This window comes from Nomascus leucogenys, chromosome 9, assembly GCF_006542625.1.
Source record: "Nomascus leucogenys isolate Asia chromosome 9, Asia_NLE_v1, whole genome shotgun sequence".
Classification (NCBI taxonomy): domain Eukaryota; kingdom Metazoa; phylum Chordata; class Mammalia; order Primates; family Hylobatidae; genus Nomascus; species Nomascus leucogenys.
Window position 1 is genome coordinate 60,839,959 of NC_044389.1, and position 23,983 is coordinate 60,863,941.

Consider the following 23,983-nt stretch of genomic DNA (forward strand, 5'->3'; position numbering starts at 1 on the left):
GCTATGAAATATTAGAAATAATCTTGAAAAAAACATAAAACGACTATTAAAGTGAAAATAGACAAAATTGTAGTAGATGCATGTGCTATGAGAATCCATCCCTCCCTAGTTTCCATTTAGGCCTGTGGGAAAATTAGGCTGGAATTATGCAATGCTTAAGGAACACAACCCGCACATGATCTATCCCTGAATAACTTTTTTCATCAAGGTACTTTCCCAGCAAAAACTCTGTATAGATTGGCAGCCAAGGAAACTGCTCAGCAAATCCATCCTGTTGTTTAGTTTCAGTCTGGTACATAAGAGTAAAAAATATTGTGGTTGTACACACGACATCCATTTCACCCTCTTACTTTGGATAGAAACCATGTGGCTGTTCTCCCGTAACTCTAGAGGTGGGTTCTCACTAGTCTAGGTCTGGCTGTTATTGGTTTAGATGGGCTCATTTCCCAGGTCTAAAATTACTGTGACTTCCTTAGCCATACTAATTTTTTTCAGAGGTGAGAAAGTCCAGTCAGTGGGAAGCTTAAGAATTTGGTTTTATGGTTGGAAGGAAAGGAAACCCTTCTTGCCCCCAGTGCAAATGAGAAAGCATTTAGCCCTAGGAGCTGCGGGTAGCCACCTTGCTACCATATGGAAAACCAGCCTAAATAAAAAGCCAGTGCAAGAAGGAGAGCACAACCAAGGGAACTGAACATTTAAAAAAAAGGAGCAATGACCCTGATGATAATATTATAAACCTTTGGCCCAAAGTAACCCTAAAGTTTGCTCTCTAGTCTTTCTAATCATGTGATTCAATAAACTCCTTTATTCTCTGAGCCAGTTTTTTTTTTTCCCCCAAACTGGAGCTTTACTTTTGTTGCCCAGGCCAGAGTGCAGTGGTGCAATCTCAGCTCAATGCAACCTCCGCCTCCCGGGTTCAAGCAATTCTCCTGCTGCAGCCTCCTGGGTAGCTGGGATTACAGGCTCCCACCACCACACCTGGCTAATTTTTGTTGTTGTTGTTGTTTTTTTAGTAGAAAGGGGGTTTCACCATGTTGGCCAGGCTGGTCTCGAACTCCTGACCTCAAGTGATCCACCTGCCTCGGCCTCCCAAAGTGCTGGAATTATAGGCATGAGCCACCGGCCTGGCCCTCTGAGCCAGTTTTAGTTGTGTTTGTGCTGCAGAAAGCTTCCTAACTGATAACAGACACTTAGAAACAAATATTCCTTTCCCTTCCCGTCCATCAGTAGTGCCATTAAAACGATCAAGACTTAAAACAGAAAGTCAAATATGAAGACAATAGAAGACTATATTTTTTCATGACCTAAATCAAATGCCATTTTTTTTCCACTCAAACTTTTTTTTAGCATAACCTTATTATGTTATTAGTAGTCCCTAATCTCTGGCAATTCACTTCTAAATTCATTTATATTGCTTATAATGTGAAACATCATCTACTACTCAGTTTAATTACTAAATGCTGATTGCTTACACAAATAAACAGCTCTCTGCATGTGACACTCTGGACATTGCTGATCTCAGATTGGTCGAATTCACTTGTGGTCCCAATGGTGGTCAATGATGTGTCTGTGAAGGAGTTCTGATTGTAATAATGCTCTGGTGCAACAAAGTAATGTTTCATAGTTTCATATTTTACAAAGTACATTATTACTTCCATTTGTCTTAGATATATATCTAACGATGTCTAGTTCAACAGATTCTGCAAGTTATCTCCCAATATAAATGGCTTAAAATATGAAAACATTACACAAACGCATTTGTGTAAATGAAATGTATATCAGTTTGGACTCTTTCTATTGTCAGTGATGGAAGACCCAACCTAAATTGGTTTCATTAAAGAAGGGGAATTCATTGACCCATGAACTGAAAAATCCAGGGACTTCATTTAGGGCAGGATTTGAGGCTTAAACAATGCTATCAGAACTCACCTTCTGTTTGTCTTCATGTCTGAGCTCTATTCTAATGCATTGGCTCCATTCATAGCTCCAGGTAACCCCATGTCTCTAAGTCCAACAGAAGGGATGGTACTCTTCCTTGAAAAACTCAAAGAGAAGTCCTAGACCTTAGGATTATTGGTACTGATTGGCCTAACTAATTATTGTGATCAAGGGATGGAACACATGGACTGGCTTAGACTAGGTCCTATCCTCAACCCCTGTATTCAGTCCCTTAGTTCACTGGGACCACAGCCAAACCTACTGAAGGTAAGAGAAATCCTAAATACGTATGTATTGTACAGTTGACCCTTGAACAATGAGGGGTTAGGGGAGCTGACCCCGTGCATAGTCAAAAATCCACATATAATTTTTGACTCACCCAAAACCTAACTACTAGTAGCCTACTGTTGACCTGAAGCCTTACCAATAACATAAACAGTCATTTAGAACACATTTTGTATGTTATAGGCATTATATACTGTATTTTAACAATAAAGTAGGCTAGAGAAAAGAAAATCATAAGGAAAACAAAATATATTTACTATTTGTTTAGTGAAAGTGGATCATCATAAAGGTCTTCATCCTCATTGTCTTCATGTTGAGTAGGCTGAGAAGAAGGAAGAGGAGGGGTTGGTCTTGCAGTCTCAGGGGTAGCAGCAGAGGCAGGAGAAAATCTGCCTATAAGTGGACGCACACAGTTCAAACCTGTGTTGTTCAAGGGTCAACGGTACATTCTTATCTAAAAAAATGGGGGTGTGGGTGGTGGGAGGTGAAATGGCAATGAACCATCAAAAAGTGAGGCCATATACCATTCTTGCCTTTGGTCTCAGGAATCTGTGGTGGTCTGGCTGAGGCCTTTCCCAGTTACTCTGACTTTTCACGTTCAGGTTCCTATGCAATCACCAAGTTTGACTTTTAGTGGGCTTCTTTGCCTTTCTTTCTCACCCTATTCAGGTCCCATCTAAGGATTAATTTCTCTGTGAACTCAATTCTTGTCTTGCCAGTCAAAGTTCATGTACAAAGTTTTAACAAGGCATTGTTAAAACCACATAAGCAGCGGCTTATGTCTGTAATCCTAGCACTTTGGGAGGCCGAGGTGGGTGGATCACTTAAGGTCAGGAGTTCAAGACCACCCTGGCCAATGTGGTGAAACGCTGTCTCTATTAAAAATAACAAAGTTAGCCAGGCATGGTGGTGCACACCAGTAGTCCCAGCTACTTGGGAGGCTGAGGCAGGAGAATTGGTCAAACCTGGGAGGTGGAGGTTGCAGTGAGCCGAGATCTCACTTCTGTACTCCAGCCTGGGCAACAGAGTGAGACTCTGTCTCAAAACACAAACAACAACAACAACAACAAACCCACTGGCTGGGCCAGGTGCAGTGGCTGAGGCCTGCAATCCCAGCACTTTGGGAGACTGAGGCAGGAAGATTGCTTGAGCCCAGGAGTTCAAGACTATCCTGGGCAACGCAGTAAGACCCCATCTCTACAAAAAAAGTTAAAATATTGCCGGATGGTGTGGCTCATGCCTCTAATCCCAGCACTTTGGGAGGCTGAGGTGGGCAGATCACTTGAGGTCAGGAGTTTGAGACCAGCCTGGCCAACTTAGAGAAATCCCATCTCTCCTAAAACCCTATTTACCATTTTTTCCCTCCTAATTCATTCTCATTAGCTTCACAATATGATTTATGAACACAAACAATGGCTAGGAAAAGAAGGAATATTCTGGATGATAGGTTCCGAGGTAGCTGGTTAACTAATTTTGATGGATAGAAGACAACTAACTTAGCTGACCAATTTTGATAAACAGAAAATAAGTAATCTAAAAGAGCAGGGAGAACATACTGAGGGCATCCAATGTGAAGCACAGACTTTGTTTTTTTTCTAGAAATAGTTGAATTTGTTCTGATCCATTTGGATGTATTTGGGTACTTCTAGATGATCTGTCTTGGGACCAGTGTCCTGAAGAGGGATAGGTTTTATTTTTAAAGAGGGTAGCGGAAATACAAGGACATTTTTGGAAAGTTAAAATTGTCCACTAAGAAATTTGCTGAGCTTCTAATTTGTCCGTTAATCAACAATCTAAAAATAAGGGCTGCTTTAAATAAAAGACCAAAATAAATAACTCATGGAAAAGTCCTGTATCTGTTCCTGTCCAGCAGTCCAATTATATCATGTAATCACTTATTCCCCTTTCAAGCTAACATGATTGCACTTGTTCTTTCCACTTAATAAATATGGACTCCCCTTTTTAAGTTATTTGAAGAAATATATATCTCCCACTTTGCCTATTAAGAAAGCACATTTTAAATTGTTTTTTTTTTTTCTTTTGCCAAGGGAGATGCTGTATAGGGTGAATTCAAGGAGTCCCAAAGAAGAATCTGAAATAATGTGAGGCAACTGGGAGGTGTTGAGAAAAAGTATTAAACACGGATTTAAAAAGCTGGAGTTTAAATATAGTACAGCCATTACTCTGTTACCTTGGCCAATTTACCTAACCTCTGTGAGCATCATTTTCTGAAGAAAACAGAGAACAAGAGGGTCCAAAGTAATATAGTAACGAGTCCCTATGTAAAGCTGGAAGGAATCTTAGATGGACATCAAGTCTACTCTCTAATACTTAAAGCATTGGGGGTAGATGGATTTTCATTTAAAATTATAACAGGAATACCTTTGATTTAGGTAAATTTTACTCTTAAAGGTTTTTTCTGAAAAAGAAATAATTTATTCTAAGAGATTCGATATGACTAAAATAAATGACATGTCTTTATATCTGCCAGTGTTTTATTATCATAATGTTACAATGGTAAGCATTAAGTTCTGAGAATTGGATGTAAGCCACGTACTGCTAAGATCATTGGTTCTCATAGGTACAAATCTAAGTCTATTTTGGATCATACCCAGGAATTGATGAACCTTCCACCCAGCCTTAACATGAAGATAAAGAAAGGAATGCGACGGACTTGGGAGGAGAAAGTGTTCAAAGTGCTAAGTTGAGATGTTTCGCATTCCAGGTCCCAAACTCAGCATTTTAAAATTAGCCTCTCTATTTTAAAGAAGAGCAGGGTTTTTCTGACTCCATTCTATGGCTCTTGCTCTCTCCTATTTCTTCAAATTTCATGTCATTCATTGGGGTTTACATGAAAAAAGATAATATTTGATAAATATTAATTCCCCCAAAGATAATATTTTTTGGCCCACCCGAATTTAAGCCAAGCCAATCTAAACTTCAAATCTGAACCAAACAAAAAGGAGAAAAACAAAAGGAAACCTCAAAAACGTTTCTTTCAAGCTAGCTTTCCTTTCATTAAAAAAGCAAGTTCTCCAATTCCACGAAACTGTTCCAGGTACCCATTACAACTGCTGCCTTTATTGCATCAGGAATTTGCATCAACATTGTTTTAGGGCATGTGTGGTCATTTTTCACTCCGTTGTTGTTGTTTACCCAGTATATGGGGGTTGTAATGTTTATCTCACTCCTTGCATGATTTCTGAAGACACAGGGTTTTGCTATGTTGCCCAGGCTGGCTTTGAACTCCTGGGATCAAATGACCCCCCTGCCTCAGCCTCTGAAGTAGTTGGGACTACAGGCCCACGCCACCATGCCGAGCTGGACATGTAAATTTGAAGTGAATGATTAAACATGCAGCTAGTTGAAAACATGGCAGACCAGTAACAGAAAAGCTACAATGTTTTTGAAACTATAAAGTGAATGGTTTCTTGGGAAAAATTATGACTTTGTATATTTGTTGTTGAAATCAGAATAAACTATTTCACTTGCATATTCTTAAATGAATTATTAAATTTTTCAGAAGTCAGTATTATATAGAAATACTATTTTGCAATGTTTAATCTGTTTGAATCTTTGGAGAAGGTGGTTTCATTATAGGTGCATAATGCACTCTCAATATTTTAAACAAATTGTTCACTTTTCCATTTAAGGTATAATAGTTTCTTGTATAAAATGGCTGGATGTGTATAAAGGAATTATGTTGTCTTGTGCCTTTAACCCAACTTCAGTAATTACCATAATCTCATGTTTATAACAGTTTTATTGGGTGAGAGGATCAAATGAAAGTATTTTATGTTTTCTCATCACTTTAGATTTTATCATTGTGTAAATTATTGGGTTTTTAGCATTTCCTAACATGAATTTTTAATCATTTTTAAGTACACATAATTTCTTCTGTACCATTTAAATAAAATATTATTATAACTTAAAAAAAGGTAAGTTCTGATTTTGCTGGAAACATTTCCATGCCACTTATCAATATAATCCTAGCTTCTCTTCATGATCCAAATTAAAACAATAATTTCTAAGCCTTTTGGAGTTGTAACAAGTAATAATGATTAATTCTGCAGTCCTTCCTTTCTCTTTGTTTCCTTCCTTAATCATATCTGTTTTTCATCACACCTCACATACATAATATTATATAACTTATTTTATTTTTAAAGTTAAATGTACGTTATCACAGCTTTATTGAGATGTAACTGACATGTCATACAATTCACTCTTTTAAAGTACACAATTCAGTGGTTTTTAATAGGGTCACAGTTGTTCAGTCATCACCACTATCTCATTCCAGAGCATTTATATCACCCTAAAAAGAACTATGTATCCATTAGCAGTCACTCACCATTTCCTCTTTTTCCCAGCACCTGACAACCACTAATCTACTTTCTGTCTCTATGGATTTGCCTATCATGAACATTTCACAGAAATGAAATCATACAATACGTGACCTTTTGTGTCTGGCTTCTTTGATTCAGTAGAAAGTTTTTGAGATCCATCCATGTGGTAACATGCATCAGTACTTTGTTCCTTTTTATTGCCTAATAATATTCCATTATATGTGTTTACTACATTTATTTGTTTGTTCATCAGTTGATGGAACTTAGGTTATATTCAGTCCTAGGCTATTATAAATAATGTTGCTATGAATATTTATGTATCAGTTCTTGTGTGAGCCTGTGTTTTCATTTCTCTTCAGTATATACCAGGAGTGGAGTTACTAGGTCATATGGTAGCTCTACGTTTAAATTTTTGAGGAACTGTCATCCTGTTTTCCAAAGTGGCTGCTCCATTTTATATTCTCATGAATATTAAATGAGGGGTTTCAATTTCTCCACATCCTTGCCCAAACTTGATATGGTCTTTTTGATTATAGCCATCCCAGCAGGTATAAAGTGGTATCTCACTGCAATTTTTTGTTTAAATGTGTATTTTGATTTGTAATCTTTTTTTTTTTCAGAATTTTGTGATGTACTTTGTGATTAACAGCCACAGTAGCAATTTTTCAAACACTTTTCTAAACAACATCTAATTTTGTGGGTGTAATGATTCCCATTCTACAAAGAAACCAAAGTTAGGAAGGTCGAATGCTATTCGTGGTTCTAGTTAATGGTGGAGCATTAATGGTGTTTATGGTCTAGTTAATGGTGTTTGCATCCAGGTCTGTCTGACATTCAGCTCCTTGTTGTTGTACAAATTCATTATATTGCCATGGAGACACACTCCAAACTTGCTAGTCCACAAACTCATAGCCTATAATTTATAATTTGAGACACCAAAGTCCAGTGATCTATTCATTTCACTAGAGAGACTAAGGTCTTTGGGAACACCCCACAGCATCCTGGCCCTGAATCCTGGAGGAGGACCAAAAAGGACCTCAGTTGAAGGGCAGTCATCTCAATTCTTTTCTCCTTTCCTGACCCAATCAGTTTATTCTGATGTTTTGGCTATTCAGCTGCATGATGTAGCCCTGACTTCATCATGGATACTAAAAGTTGTTGTGTGCTACTACACGCCTATTAGAATGGCCACAATCCAGAACACTGACAACACCAGATGCTGGCAAGAATGTGGAGCAACAGTAACTCTCTCTCATTGCTGGTAAGAGTGCAAAGTGGTACAGTCACTTTGTAAAACAGCTTGGTGGTTTCTTACAAAACTAAACATATTTTACTGTATGATCTAGCAATCACACTCTTTGGTATTTACCCAAAGGAGCTGAAAACTTATGTTCGCACAAAAACCTGCACATAGATGTTTATAGTGGATTTATTTGTTGCCTAAACTTGGAAGCAATCCAGATGTCCTCCAGTAGGTGAATGGACGGTGATACATCCAAACAATGGAATATTATTCCACACTAAAAAGTAATGAACTATCATGCCATGAAAACACATGGAGAACACATAAAATGCACATTTCTAAGTGAAAGAGTAAGCTGTGAACAGAAAGGCTATACACTGTATGATTTTAGCTATACAACACTTTGGAAAAGGCAAAACTATGGAGACAGGAAAAAAATCAGTGGTTTCTAGGGCTTGGGGGAAAGAAGGGATGAGTAAGTGGAACCCAAAGAATTTTTAGGGCAGTGAAACTACTCTGTATGATACTATAGTGATGTATACATGTCATCATAAATTTGTCCAAACTCACAGAATGTATAACACCCAGAGTGAACCCTAATGTAAATTATGGACTTTGGATGATAAAGATGTAACAATGTAGGTTCATCAATTGTAACAAATACACCACTCTGGAGTGGGGCGTTGATAATGGGAACAATATGCATTTGTGGGAACAAGGAGTATATGGGAAATCTCCATAACTTCCAGCTCAATTTTGGTGTGAACTTAAAACTGCTATTAAAAATAGTTATTTTTTTTTAAAAAAGTTCTTATACTGATGTAAATAATTTAGATAATTGATTACATTATGTGGTTGATAGTTCTTTAGAACCAGAAAATCTTGCACTGTGGGGGGAGTAGATCAAATACCTTACAGGAGGACAGCTAGAGATCCTATAGCAATAGCTGCCCTCAAGATACTGCCTTTGTTTCCATGACTTCCTCTCTTTCCAATTAACTTGACCTTATAGGCTTTATGTTGACTGACTATGACTTAAAAAAGAAGTTCATTCTATCAAACACTTTGCTGTTTGTCTTTCAGTCTATTTCCATCTCCCTGCATATAATTTTTATTCACTTAATAGTCTTTGCCCTATCGATTCTACCTTCACCTCATTCTCTAGAGTCAGTCCCTTATAACACATTTTTGGTATTACTTCTGTGTCATTAAATATGCTTCTCCTATCATTGCTTGATTTATTAATTTTAGACATTATCTAAATTTTCATCCTCTATAATAAATGAGAAGTAAGATATCCATTCAGTGATGTCATCCACTACTTCCCTGGTAACTGTAAGAGATATTATCACAGCTTTGTTTCTCATTTTATCAATGATAGATATTATCCTTGATTGCCCAGCTTGTAAGATGAGGCTGTTAATGCCTCTATCCTTTCATTCAGTTCTTCTCCACTCCTTCTTCTTCCTAACTTCTAACCTTTATACTTTCTCCTTTGCATCTCCAAAGTTGATAACATTTTATAATTTATTCTGCAACCAAAATGTAGTATTACCTACATTGCCTATAGGTTGAGTTTAAAAGTTGAAAAGCAGGGCCGGGTGTGGTGGCTCACACCTGTAATTCCAGCACTTTGGGAGGCCAAGGTGGGTGGATCACCTGAGGTCAGGAGTTCGAGACCAGCCTGGCCAACATGGTGAAACCCCATCTCTATTGAAAGTACAAAAATTAGCAGAGTGTGGTGGTGCAAGCCTGTAAGCCCAGCTATTCGGGAGGCTGAGGCATGAGAATAGCTTGAATCTAGGAGGCGGAGGTTGCAATGAGCTAAGATTGCACCATTGCACTCCAGCCTGGGTGACAAGAGCAAAACTCCATCTCAAAAAAAAAAAAAAAATTGAAAAGCAGTAAAATACTAATATTGTGACTTTATAAAACTTATAAATTGACACAATATTAAAATATGATTATGCCTTTCCTTGTGTAGCTTTTTTCCCCATGAATTTTTAAAAGTTCCCTTTTTGTTTCACTATTTGCCTTTAGTATAGTCCTGATTATTATTTTCATACTCTACAGAATTTCAGATATGCTATTATTTCCTTTTCTCATCAACTAAAACCATCCATCCATCTCCTCCAATTTGAACTGTTCTCAAGGCCTGATACACAACTGTCATCCTGGGGTCTCCCTTCACCTTCTTGAATTGTTCTCAAATTTTACTGGAACACATCTTTAAGAAGTTTCCTAAGACATGGTATATGAAAGGTAAAATTTCTAAATTGTTGTATATATTTGATAACATTGCTATGTAGTTTGTTTTTTAGGGAAGATTTCAGCATCTTTTTATTCTTCATGTTCACAGTTATCTGTATGGATACAGGTGTTTTTTCATTCCATTGTGCTGAGGAGTTGGGAATATCTTAATATGAAGACATTGTCCTTCATCTCTAGAAAATGTACTTATTTGAAAATGTCCTTATCTCCTCTTTTTCTGTGTTTCCTTCCTGAAACTCCTATTAATTGATGTTGGATCTCTTAGATTGATCTTATTCCATTTCTTTAGAAGAGAACAATTTTCTTTAAGGTAAATGCTAAGAACTTTTCAAGAGGCCTAGAGAGGTGAACTTTTCTGAATATCTACTAAATAATCCCTTTGTTTTTACTGCTTAATGTCACCATTTGTTGTACCTGGTATATCTGTGTCCTGTGCCTCTCCTGCATTCTTCAGATTGTTTTTGTCCTTAGATGCAAATGTCCCGCCCCTGTCCTTAATACTTATATGCACACACACACACACACACACACACATACACTCTTTTTCTCTCTGTCTAGAATGAGGCTTCTTCCTTCTTACGTCACCAATAGTGACTTCTCTATCAGCTCTCAGTCTTCCAGAAATTTGGCGTAATCTATTATTCACCAATGGAACCCTTCCTTTTTGCTTTTTTTGTATTAAAATTATTCCTTTTATATTCTGTTTCTGTGATTTTTAATTGAATCAGAAGGGAGAGGTGTGATTGTTCCACAATACTGAATGCTATAGTTTAAATGTTTCTGTCCTTCCAAAATTCATGTGCAATGAATCCCCAATGCAATATTATTAAGAGATGGGGCCTTTAGGAGGTGATTAGGTTATGAGGGCTCCACAACCATGAATGAGATTAGTGCCCACATAAAAGGGCTTGAAGAAGCTTGTTTGGTCCTTTTGCCCTTCCTTCAAGTGAGGATGCAGGAAGGAGGTGCCATCTTGGAAGCACAGAATAAGCCTTTACCAGATCCTGAATCTCTTGGCACCTAGATCCTGGACTTCCCAGCCTCCAGTTATAATAATAAATTTCTATTATTTAAAAATTATTCACCCTAAGGCATTTTGTTATAGTAGCCCAGCTGACTTGAGACATTGACCCCTCAAACAAATCAAGCTCTTTATCAGAACCTGCTGGACTTTGCTCTGCCCAGTCCCTATCACTCTGATATGGTTTGGCCGTGTGTCCCCACCCAAATCTCACCTTGAATTGTAATAATCCTCATTTGTCAAGGGTGGGGCCAGGTAGAGATAATTGAATCATGAGGGTGGTTTCTCCCATACTGTTCTCATGGTACTGAAAAAGTCTCACAAGATCTGATGGTTTTATAAATGGGAGTTCCCCTGGACAAGCTCTCTCTCCTGCCACCACGTAAGACATGGCTTTGCTTCTCCTTTGCCTTCTGACATGATCGTGAGGTTTCCCCAGCCATGTGGAACTGTGAATGCATTAAACTTCTTTCCTTCATAAATTATCCAGTCTCAGATATGTCTTTATTAGCAGTGTGAAAACAGACTAATACAGTAAATTGGTACCAGGAGTGGGATGCTGCTGTAAAGATACCCAAAAATGTAAAAGCGACTTTGCAGCTGTGTAACAGGCAGAGGCTGGAACAGTTTGGAGAGCTCAGAAGAGGACAAGAAAAAATGGGAAAGTTTGGAATTTCCTAGAGACTTGTTGAATGGCTTTGACCAAAATGCTCATAGTGATATGGACAAAGAAGTCTGGGTTGAGGTGATCTCAGATGGAGATGAAGAACTTGTTGGGAATTGGAATAAAGGTGGCTCTTGCTATGTTTTAGCAAAGAGACTGGTGGCATTTTGCCCATGCTATAGGGATTTGTGGAAGTTTTAACTTGAGAGAGATGATTTAGGGCATCTAGCGGAAGGAATTTCTAAGCAGCAAAGTGTTCAAGAAGTGGCTTGAGTGCTATTTCTTTTTTTCGTTTTTCTTTTTTTTTTTTTTGAGACAGAGATTCACTCTTGTTTTCCAGGCTGGAGTGCAATGGTGCAATCTCAGTTCACTGCAACCTCTGCCTCCTGGGTTTAAGTGATTCTCCTGCCTCAGCCTCCTGAGTAGCTGGGATTACAGGTGTCTGCCATCACACCTAGCTAATTTTGTATTTTTAGTAGAGACAGGGTTTCTCCATGTTGGTCAGTCTGGTCTTGAACTCCTGATCTCAGGTAATCTGCCTGCCTTGGCCTCCCAAAGTGCTGGGATCACAGGCATGAGCCACCACACCTGGCAGACTTGAGTGCTATTGAAAGCATTCAGTTTTATGTATTCACAAATATATGGTTTGGAATTGTTAACTTATGTTTAAAAGGGAAGCAGAGCATAAAAGTTCAGAAAATTTGCAGACTGATGATGCAATAGGAAAGAAAAACCCATTTTCTGAGGAGAAATTCAATCTGGCTGCAGAAATTTGCATAAGGAATAAGTAGCCAAATGCTAAACCATAACACAATGGGGAAATGTCTCCAGGGCATGTCAAAGGTCTTCATGGCAGCCTGTCCCATCATAGGTCCAGAGGCCTAGGAAAACAAAATGGTTTCGTACGCCAGGCCTAGGGCCTTGATGCTTTGTGCAGTCTCAGGACTTGGTGCCCTGCATCCCAGCCATGGCTAAAAGGGGCCAATGTAGAGCTCAGGCCATTGCTTCAGAGGGTGCAAGCCCCAAGTCTTGGCGTCTTCCACATGGTGTTGGGCCTGAGGGTGCACAGAAGTCAAGAATTGAGGTTTAGGAGCCTCTGCCTAGATTTCAGAGAATGTATAGAAACTCCTTGATGTCTGGGCAGAAGTCTGCTGCAGGGGTGGAGTCCTCATGGAGAATCTCTACTAGGGCAGTGTGAAAAGGAAATGTGGGGTTGAAGCCCCCACAAAGAGTCCCCAAAGGGGCACTGCTTAGTGGAGCTGTGAGAAGAGGGCCACCATCCTCCAGCCTCCAGAATGATAGATCCACAGACAGCTTGCACTATGCACCTGGAAAAGCTGCAGACATTCAATGCCAGGCCCTGAAAGCAGCCAGGAGTGGGGCTACACCCTGCTAAGCCACAGAGGCAGAGCTGCCCATGGCCATGGGAGCCCACCTCTTGCATCAGCATGACCTGGATGTGGGACATGGAGTCAAAGGAGATCATTTTGGAGCTTTAAGATTTGACTGCCCCACTGGATTTTATACTTGGATGGGGCCTGTAGTGCCTTCATTTTGGCCAGTGTCTCCCATTTGGAACAGGTATATTTACTTGACTCAATTACTCAGCCATTCTTTGATGTATTGCCATCATTCTTCTTGGTACACAGCCATTCTTTGACATATTATAAGAGAATCACTGCCTGGTGTTCAGGACTAGTGATTTTTTTCATCTTGTGAACTATAATCCAACATTAGTAAGATTATTATTTCCTCTCAGAGAAGTGAAAGCAATGAAGAAATTAGCACTGTGTTTGGGGTGGGGCATAGAAGAAAGAGAAAGAGAGAAGTACTGTCAGGATTTTCTTCAAGTACAGTCTCTAGAAGGTTACTGAAGAGGGTGTGAAACTCTTTTACAACTTTAGTAAAGTTAGTCAAGAAGAAATAGGCTTAAGTTGCAACATGAGAGGTTATTGGAAAAACTAGAAAACATTTATGAATGAGAAAGAATTCCTGTAGGGAATTGTATACTTTCTTTTCTTAAAGTATTCTTAAAAAACAGGAAAGGGACTCATTTTGTTTTATATAAGTATTTAAATGTGACACAAATTAGAAGTGGAAGGATAGACTGGAAAACCTACCTAGCTCCTTCTGTTCTAGGATGATGAGGATAAATAATAATAATGACAATAGCTACCATTTATTGAGTGCTTTTGGTATGCCAGCTTCTAGGCCAAGTACTTCACTTACCTATCTCATTTAATTTCTACAACAAGTCTGTGAGGTAAGAAATACTAACATTTGTACTTCACAGATGAAGAAACCCATTGTTCCAGAGCCTTAAGGTAACAGATTCAGATCTGGATTTGTTTGACAATTAGATCCATACTTTGAATTATCATGCAGATATGCGTCTTCTATTATGCCACAATTTACATCTTCAAAACCAGCATCTTTGCTTAGGACCGCTATGCCCTCCCTTTTCTAGGTAGTATTTGTGATAATTGTTGGTTTTGGGTGATTTATTCTTTGCCCTGCACTGAAGTACCTAGTCAGAGGGAGGTGATGCCTCATTATTCCAAGGACTTGATCTAGTTTTCCAATGTTATAAAAATGTGCCACCTCCAAGCTGTTTTTCAAAGTCAGATTACTTTTTACTATCCACACAGAAGACCCTTGAAATTCCTTACCCAGTCTGGAGTTTAGCTGCTGCCCTGAAGGGACTATTTCAGAATATGGCTTCATAACACAGCCCCACGGCAGTTTGCCAACTCTTAACAGCCTTAGGGGATGCTGGCAGGCCCATAAGCAGAGCACACGAGCATCTATTTCCTCATAAGAACTGTCTTCACCTTCATCTTTTAAAATTGTGGCTGCTTCAGGTAGGGTAAAAAGTTGCTGGTTAAAAGAAAAGATTTCTTCCCACAGTATGACAGTTAATTTTATATGTCAACTTCACTGGGCAAAGGGATGCCTCTATAGCTGATAAAACATTATGTCTGGGTGTGTCTGTGAGGATGTTTCCAAAAGAGATTAGCATTTGAATAAATGAATGGAGTAAAAAAGATCACCCTTTCCAGTGTGGGTCAGCATCATCCAATCCATTGAGGGTCTGAATAGGACAAAAAGGTTGGGAGGGTCAAATTGGATCTCTCTTCTTAAACTGAGACATCTGTCTTATGTTACCCTAAAACTCTGGAGCTCCTGGTTGACTTGGACTGAATTACACTGGCTTTCCTGGTTCTACAGCTTGCAGACAGCAGATGGTGGAATCTCTCAGCCTCTGACACAGTTTGAATGTGTGTCTCTGCCCAAATCTCATGTGGAAATGTAATCCCCAATGCTGGAGGTGGGGTCTGGTGGGACGTGATTGGATCATGGGGGCTGATTTCTCATAAATGGTTTGGCACCATCTTTTTGGTGCTATCCTTGCAATAGTGAGTGAGTTCTCACAAGATCTGGTTATTTAGAAGTGTGTGGCACCTCTCCCCAACTCTTGCTCCTGCTTTTGCCATGTGATGTGCCTGCTCCCCCTTCACCTTCCGCTATGATTTTAAGTTTCCTGAGGCCTCCTCAAAAGCTGAGCAGATGTCAGCACCTGCTTCCAGTACAGCCTGCAGAACTGTGAGCCAATTAAACCTCTTTTCTTATAAATTACCCAATCTCAGGTATTTCTTTATAACAATTTGAGAATGGCCTCCAGAATCATGTGAGCCAATTCCCATATTAAATCTCATCTTATGTATCTATTATATCCCATTGTTTTTGTTTCTCTGGAGAATGCTGACTAATAACACAGAATCTTCAGATAGAGTCTATTTCACTTTACAAGCCTCAGCTGCGTGTGTGATCCTGTTCTTGTTTGCTCTATTGACCATGAAAGAGTTGTTTGCCCTTTTCCTATTTATCCATTTGAGTGAATGAAAAGGTGCATCCTTTTAAAAAATCCACTTAAAAGGCACCAAAGTATTCAGTGAAAAAAATAAGGAGAAAAAAGAACATTTGTCTTTTCTCTCCTTCCATAGAGGTAAAGAGAAATCCAGTTGCAAAAGATACCTAAGATAACAAAAAGTTAATTATACCCTAGATGAAACTGCAGCAACTAAAACACATTTTCACAATTGCAGTTAGCCTAGCACATGATTGTTATTATAAAGGAATTCTGTAGTCCTTTAAGTGTTTATACCTGCTTTTTGGGGTTTGTTTTTTGTTTTTCCTTGGTAGTATTCATCCTGGGGATGGACCGAGTAGGACTCCTCCAGCAGTTGCTGGCTGGCATCTTCTGTCTACTGCTTTCCCTGTCATTCCCCTTTTCTCTCTCCTAAACTCAATTTGGCCAGGATTGTTGAAAAAATGGTGGTGGAGGCAATAGAAGTGACTCAACGAGTTTTGTCCATAATCTTGTCTTTCTACTTACTTCTCTGTTTATATTTATTGACCACTTCCTTCATCCAAGAATAGATGATGCTGTTGGTCACACTTTCACCATGAAACTTTGCTTCATGTCACTGCAAAGTGCACACTGCTATGCCTTGGGATGTCAATGTCACATTCTGGACCTCAGACTCTCAACTTGAAAATAGGATAAAACTGACAGGCACCTACACCAGCTAAAGAGGTCATTCTAATCACATTTATATTGTGTTTTAAACAGCTCTGTTTCACAAATGAGTTTCTCCTCCTTTACGGAGCAGGATTATGAGAGTTCTCTGTATTATTACCGTCATCACCACAAGCCTCAGGAATAACAAATTTCCCAATCATAGGAGAGTAGAAATAGAAAGTGACCTCTGTATAGAAACCATCTAAAGTGCTATAACTGCACTTTGGAAAAAACACAGAAGCCTAAGAAGTTTATTGATTGAGACTCAGCAGATATTAAAACTGGTAATAAAACTACAGTAATTTAGCAAGTACAGAGTACAGCAAAAAGACAAATAAATTAATGTAACAGGAAAAGAACCCAGCTTATATAAAATTTTAATAAATGCTATTGGAAGACATGACAAATTAATCAAAAAGGGCAAGATTGTCCACTAAATGGTCTGGAGAGATGTGGTTATACAGAAAATAATCACTTTAGTTTTCATCTCACACTGTGTGTGGAAATTTATTCTAGATGGACCAAATGTAAACTCCTAACAAATAGAGACTAAAGTGACTCTGATCTCTGAAAGAGAATGTACTTCTTCACATGACAGCAAAAATAAAAATTATAAAGTAATTTATCAGCATTTGACTACATAATAATGTAAAATTTCTATACATCAAAAAATAATTATGACATAAATGGCTAATATCTTTTCTATATAAAGAGCTTATACAAACAGACTAATAAAACACTAATATCCCAGCAGGAAAAGTGGGCAAAGAACATCACAAAGGAGGGAATTTCAGAGCCTAATAAAGATATGAAATAAATATTTGACCACATCTGTAATCAAAGAAATGCAACTAGAATAATGAAATGTCTCTTTCCCCCTTTCAAATTACCAGAGTTTCCATATTGGTTGGGTCCTGTGGGAAGCAGATGCCGAGGTGGAGTTAGAAATACAAAGGTTCATTTGGGAGAAATGCCTCTGACAGTTAAAAGAAGGAGGAAGCAGGGTCTGACAACGACCTAGATATGTTATGAATATTCTATCATACTATGTGACAATCTTTCCAGGAAAATAGAGAGATAATTACTGCTAAAAACATTCAAATATGAATGCCTTTAATCCTCACAACACCCTAAGGCATGCACTTTCTTGATCCCTGTATTAGAGATGAGGAAACTAAGGACCAAGAGAATAAGGAAAATGCCCAAGGCAGAGTTGGAACTTGAATCCAGGCAACCTGGCTCCCAAGTCTTTTGTCTTAAGTCTTATATTACAACTATCTTTTAAGTAAAATGTAGACTTTTAAGCAGTTTTAAAAATGGTATTAAGATAGAATTTTTACCAAAAAAGGAAAGAATTTTAATCATATAGAGAAATGTTTATGGTATAAAAATAATTGGAAAGAGCTGAACTCAAAATTGTCTATACAATAAAATCCAATTATGTATAGTATGCATAAAATAACAGATGAGAAGAGAGTAAATTATTAATAGTAACTATTGAGTGAAAGGTGAAGTGCAGAGTAACCAACTCATCCTGGCTTTTTCCTGGACTTTTCTGGTTTTAGCACTCAAAGTTCCATGACCTGGAAATTCTTTCAAGTCTTGGACAAGTGGATGATTGGTCACCCGTAGTGATTTTAATTATCTTTTAACATGACTTAGATTTTCTTCCCAGATTCTCTAAAATGAGCATGTATTAACTGAGTAATTGGGGCAAAAACATGACCAAACAACAACAAAATGGTAAACTCTTGGGAGAAGCAAAGGAAGCACATTGGCCGTATTTTGGATGAAGAGAGATCTGGAAGAGAGGAGGGACATCCAAAGGGATTGAACAGGTAGCAGGAAATTTTAGTTCATTTTCTCATTTATTTAACTCAATGCAAGGCCCTTGGGATACAGAAATGATGAAGGTAATAAGTCACTTGCTCTCGGGAATTTACACTCTAGTAGGTTAAGACATTCAATCAACACATTATAATATTATGTACCATGATGAATGCTATGCAGGAAGGAACTGGGGTGCAATAGAGAGTAATGATATGGGGATACTCCGGAGAGGATGACTAGGGAAGGCCTGTGTGGATTGGTGATATTTGATGTGGAACTGAATGAGAAGTGGCATTATAAACATTATTAATGCAACTCTAAATCTACACCATGGGGAAAGAAAATTTTTAGCAACTCATTTATTCCCAGACCTGGGATTAAGACACACATTTCTGGAGACAGAATTCCTTGGTACTATACAGTGTACTCACATGAATTATTACTAAAAGATTACCTTTACATTATTTCAAGTCTACGGGAAATTGGACAAGTTTGCAAAAATGGAAATTTTTAAGGGCAAATTCATAACATATCTAGTTAACAGAGACCTTTTCTAAATATATTCTGAAGAAGTAATAAAACACCTTCAATCCATGATCGTTCACAAAAATAAAGACCTTTAAAAATCAGACCATGCCTTTTTCGGAATGATCTTTTAGCCTAATATTGCTTAGAAGCAATACAAATGTTGAATGAATAAAAAATAGCTTAGGGGAAGCTATGATCTCCTTGTCTTCATTTAGCAACTGCCCAACTCCTTAAAATGAAGACTGAGCATACAGTTTAATGGGGAGAAAAACAAAAAGCACCTCAGTCTTGCCAAAGTCAACAAAATTTTGTTGGAGTCACCAGACTAGCAAAAGTAATGTCTTCTTACACATTGACAGGCTGTTATGTAAAGAGTGCCAGTGAGTTCACAGGGCCTTCTTGCCTTCTCATCAAGGCAGAATGACAAGAAGCAGAAGAAATTACTCAGTAAAAACAAAGGGTCACATTGGAACAGGGTAGGAAATGCTGGGAACAAGAGAGTTTTTTGTTTTGCTTTTAAACTAGAAAAGCTTGATACATTCCTAAAGTCTAGCCAGGTAAAAAATTAGAAGCCGAGGGTTAGTATGGACGATTTTAGATCACAGTGCTTATAAAACTAGTCCTAAAAAGACTGTGGTATTTTTTTAATCTCACATTCCTCTCGTTTCTATCTTTCTCCCTTCCAAAAATGTTCCTTAGGAAAAATTGTTAAAAATGCTTATTAAACAATTTTTATGCTTTAAGCTGATTATGAGTTTGGACTTAAGAAAGGAAATAAGTAGTAGAATGAATTTTTTAAATCCTCAGAAAAATTTCTATGGAAAAGATGCTTTTTTAGGGGTGGCAGTCCAGGTTGGGTATCAGTGTCTGCTGGTAGGCTTATCGTAACTGAGAACACTGAGCTGTTCTTAAAAAACATTCCTTAGCTCAATGAATAATTGAAAATGCTGAGCTATTAGAACTTCAAAGATTAATTTCTCCATTAATGGCACAAGGTGATAGAGAAAAACAATCAGGTTAAAGAAGCATAATCAAGCTAACCCAACTGGGGCATTTCATCTGATATTCAAAGTCGCTGGGCAAAAACTTTGATCTCCTTCAATTTTGTTGGAGAGAGTTTTAGGTCATTTAAAACTGCAGGAAACTTCTGTCTGTGGAACTCAGAATTGTATTCTGATATATATATATATATAGTTTTCTTTTAATCCCTTCAGGTAATAGGATACAAAGTGCTATTTCTGGGCACTGTGAGCTGCGGGATGGTTATTTAACGATCAGTGTCGGACAGTCCCAAAAGGCCTTGGGTATATTTTCAATGTGCTTACTTGATAGCTACAAGTCCATTCAGTTATATTAAACTTGGAGGCAGACCATCTTACTTTGCTAAAGAAAGAACAATGATGCAACAAGAAGTCAGATGGCAAAGACAAGACACGTGTGTTCCAAGACAAACCAAATAAGGCAGAGCCAATACAATTAGGATTTGAATAACAGAATAACAGAGATGGGGTGGATTTAGCTTAAAAACTTCCTTTTAGTAGCCAATTCTGTTGGTAATGGATATATTCTCCAGCTGTATGGCTAAGAATAAAGAGGTCAGCTTATCATAATGCTGGGTAAAATACATTATCTTTGTCCTTGAAGTTTTCATACAAGCCTAATTTGCACCATCTTCATGCATGCTCATCAAGATTATTCCATGGTGTGGGACTTTCTGCATTAGAGACTGCAAATCAGATTATTACAACTATTGTTGTCATCAATGTCATTGGCAAAAACATCACCATAATATGAAGAAGTATATATTATACAGAGCTTCTGCCCACAATTATTTGGTTCCTGTTATATCTGAGGCATTGTTTCAGGCCCATTAAAAACATTTTCTCTATTCCTTACAACTGTCCCTGCAAAGTAAGTACAGTTGTGTTTGTGAGTTTCGCATCCACAAATTCAACCAACCATGGAGGAAACATTAAAAAAAAAACCACAACAAAAAAATAATACAAATAAAAAGCAATACAACTATTTACATAGGATTTACATTATATTAGGTATTATAATTAATCTAGAGATTATTTAAAGTATGCAGGAGGATGTGCATTGGTTATCTGCAAATACTATGCCATTTTAGATAAGAGACTGGGGCATCCTTGAATTTTGTATCTGCTGGAGGTCCTGGAACCAATCCCCCACAAATATCTAGAAATCGTTGTGTTATTAGTCACATTTAATACTTGAGGAAACAGAGTTTGTGTAACTTACCCAAGAGTTACAAATGTATAAATGGTAGAACCAAGACTCCAATAACACCTTCTTTGACTTCAAAACCCAAACTCCATCACAATCACTGTTTTTCCAAATTTCATACTGATTTTCCTTCAGAATTAATGAATGGAGTGGTTTTTCTGGCCAGTGTCACTTACTTGGAAGCAAACCTCTTCTTCCTTTCTTTGCAGTAAGATTGTATCTACTGAATATTTACCATTTACCATTTTTCAGTTCCATGGCCTTCTAAGGAGAGTAAAACAGACAAATCATGGTAGAGGAGCCAAAAGCATCTTCACTGTTAAAGATAACAAACCAGGCACACGCCATACCTTTAACCTTAGTACTTGGAAATCTAATGAGATTAGTTCCACGCGCAAGTCCCATCTAAGTTTTCCACATCTTGGTCTGCAGACGAACTGTTAACATGGAACAGTGACCTGGCTATGTCACAATAGCCAGCTCTCTCCAGGTACGAGGCACTTCACATTGATTACCTTGTTTAGTCAACACATCAACTCACGAGTTTGGTACTGTTGCTATTATCCTCCTCGTATTACAAATAAGTGACACGCAGGGTCATTCATGTATTTATTGGTAAAACAGGGATTAGAACTGATCACTTCTGACATCAAAATACTGTAATTGTTTACACGATACTTAGTAAATCTTAGGTTAGTTTTTTCAAGTGTTTTGACACTGATATATTGTAATTCTCATTCTAAGTAATTTGTAATTAAAATAGATAAAATATTCACATTTCGAAATAGTTCACCTTTTTTTGTTAACTAGAGAACATGCAATGATTTCTTTTAAATACCATCACTCTCTACTGTTTGCATTCAAATACATCTTCTTTTGTATAAGAGCAATGTGTGAATAGCAACCAACATGCAGGAAATTGAACATGAGGATAACCATGTTTGTTATCCATTGGGCTGCTTTATCTGTTTCCTAGCTTATCTGGCTAAATACCTATCTTGGTTCTTCAAAGCTGTCTAGAGACTTCCCACCACCTAGATGATCTAACACAAGTCTGTCGTTACACAAAGCAGAGTGCAATAAAGTTTTGCTAAAAGCATGGGAGTAAGGAACAGACTGGTTGAAAGCACAGATTTCTAGAGTTGAATTTAGGCCTCTACCACTTACCAGCTCTGTTATATTAATGGGTGATTTGCCCTCTCCAAGCCTTGATTTTCTCTGAAGAAAAAGGGATGATAATATCAAACTCATAGGCTTGTTGAGAGGGTTAAATAAGATAAAGTAGAGGTGTTTAGCACACTGCCTAGCTTGCAGTAAGTGTTCAATAATGTTATCTGCTATTCTGAAATTGTCCTTCATCCCCCTCCACCTGGACTCAGTAAAGTCTAGTTAGATGGTAACCACATAAAACAAGGGGCTACATCTTTGCCTTCAGGGTGAGCTAAGTAAATCTGGGCCATATAAATGGATATGTAACATTTGATTTATTTTATTAGCAATGCCACGTTATAAGGAGAAGAGGGAAAATACAGCCAATAAGTAATTCTAGGAGGCTTAATGAAATATTTATTCTTTCCCACGTGACCTTGTAAACTAGTGAGCACGATTTTTAAGTCTTATTAAAAACAAGCCTGCATCCAACATGATGAAGAATTTGTACGTTGAAAAGCCTTTAATCATTCTCTGCTAGTTGTTAATTTTTTAAGAACAGATCAGTAACGTAACAGAAATTAGTGCATTTTGAATTCTTACAGAATTTGTTTTCTTCTTATACGTGACTTGAAAACAGCTTAGGCGATCTGCACAGAGTTAAGAAAAAAACCCACACAGATGAAGACGGACTTGGGGATAGCACCAAGTAAAAGAAACTGAGTGTGCTTGTAGACTGCATAGTAGGAAATATCAGGACTAGAGCAAGGTCCTGATTCACAGGGAACTTTCAATGAGGATGTCGTTAGATATTACTGCTGTGATGTGGCAGCACTACAGACTCACTCATTTTCTTGATATGTTGTTCTGTAGTAAGATAAAATATTGATGATATCTCTAGGTTAAGTTCTGTCTTCAACAAGTGCTACACAGGTTGCTCATATTTGATAATATTCTACAAGTGTTTTTGTCTCAGAGTCATATCCGTTATACTTGCTGCAGTAGAGCAGCAAAGATTTCTCTTCTCACAGATGAAGAGTTCCAGATTATGCCCTAAATGTTTTTTTATGTGCAGTCTTCTCTCCCCAATTTCTTTTGTGCCTACCACTTTGCCACTTGAGGGTCCAGCGCAGCCCTCTCTGTCTAATGAATTGGCTGAATGCCTTATTTATTGCCTGTTGTTATTCTCGTTTCCAGCAGGAGGAGTATAATGATTAAGCTGGCATAAGCCTTCCTTCTTTGACATGTTAAACACAAAAAGGACTTTAGAAACAGTAAAAAGATGTGAAAACTTGGAAATAATAAAATTGGAGAAGTAATTTTGTTTTTATTATTCTAAAAAAATTAAAGAAGGCAAATAAAGTGAATGGGAAAAGCTATTACACAAGTTCTGTTTCTGAAGAGGAAGAGAGTGTGATGAAGTAAAACAAATACACAAACTAACAAAAAACAAAAACCGAATTTTGGTGGAAAAATTTGGGTCCTGGTTTTAATCTTGCCAACAGCTAGCTAGATAATTTGAGATAAGTTATTGAACTTTAATAGAATGTAATTTTCTTATGAGTAAAATTATAGGATTCTTACAGATATTCCGAAAGGCCTTTTACAACCCTTTGTTGTTCTAAGGTGAACAAAAGCCAACATCCCCAGTGGCAATTCACCAAGAGCTGATCATGAACCTATCTCTGTAAATCAATGCTATAGTATTAAAAAATGGTTTAATTCTACCCAGAGGATTTTAAGATGAATGGACATGAAATAAATGGAGGCATTTCAGACCAAAAAAAGGCAACAGTGGGTTCTAAATTATTATAAAAATCTAGATAAGTAACTTAGCAATAAAAGCAAGCAACAGAACAAAAATTAAATATTTAAAACCCAA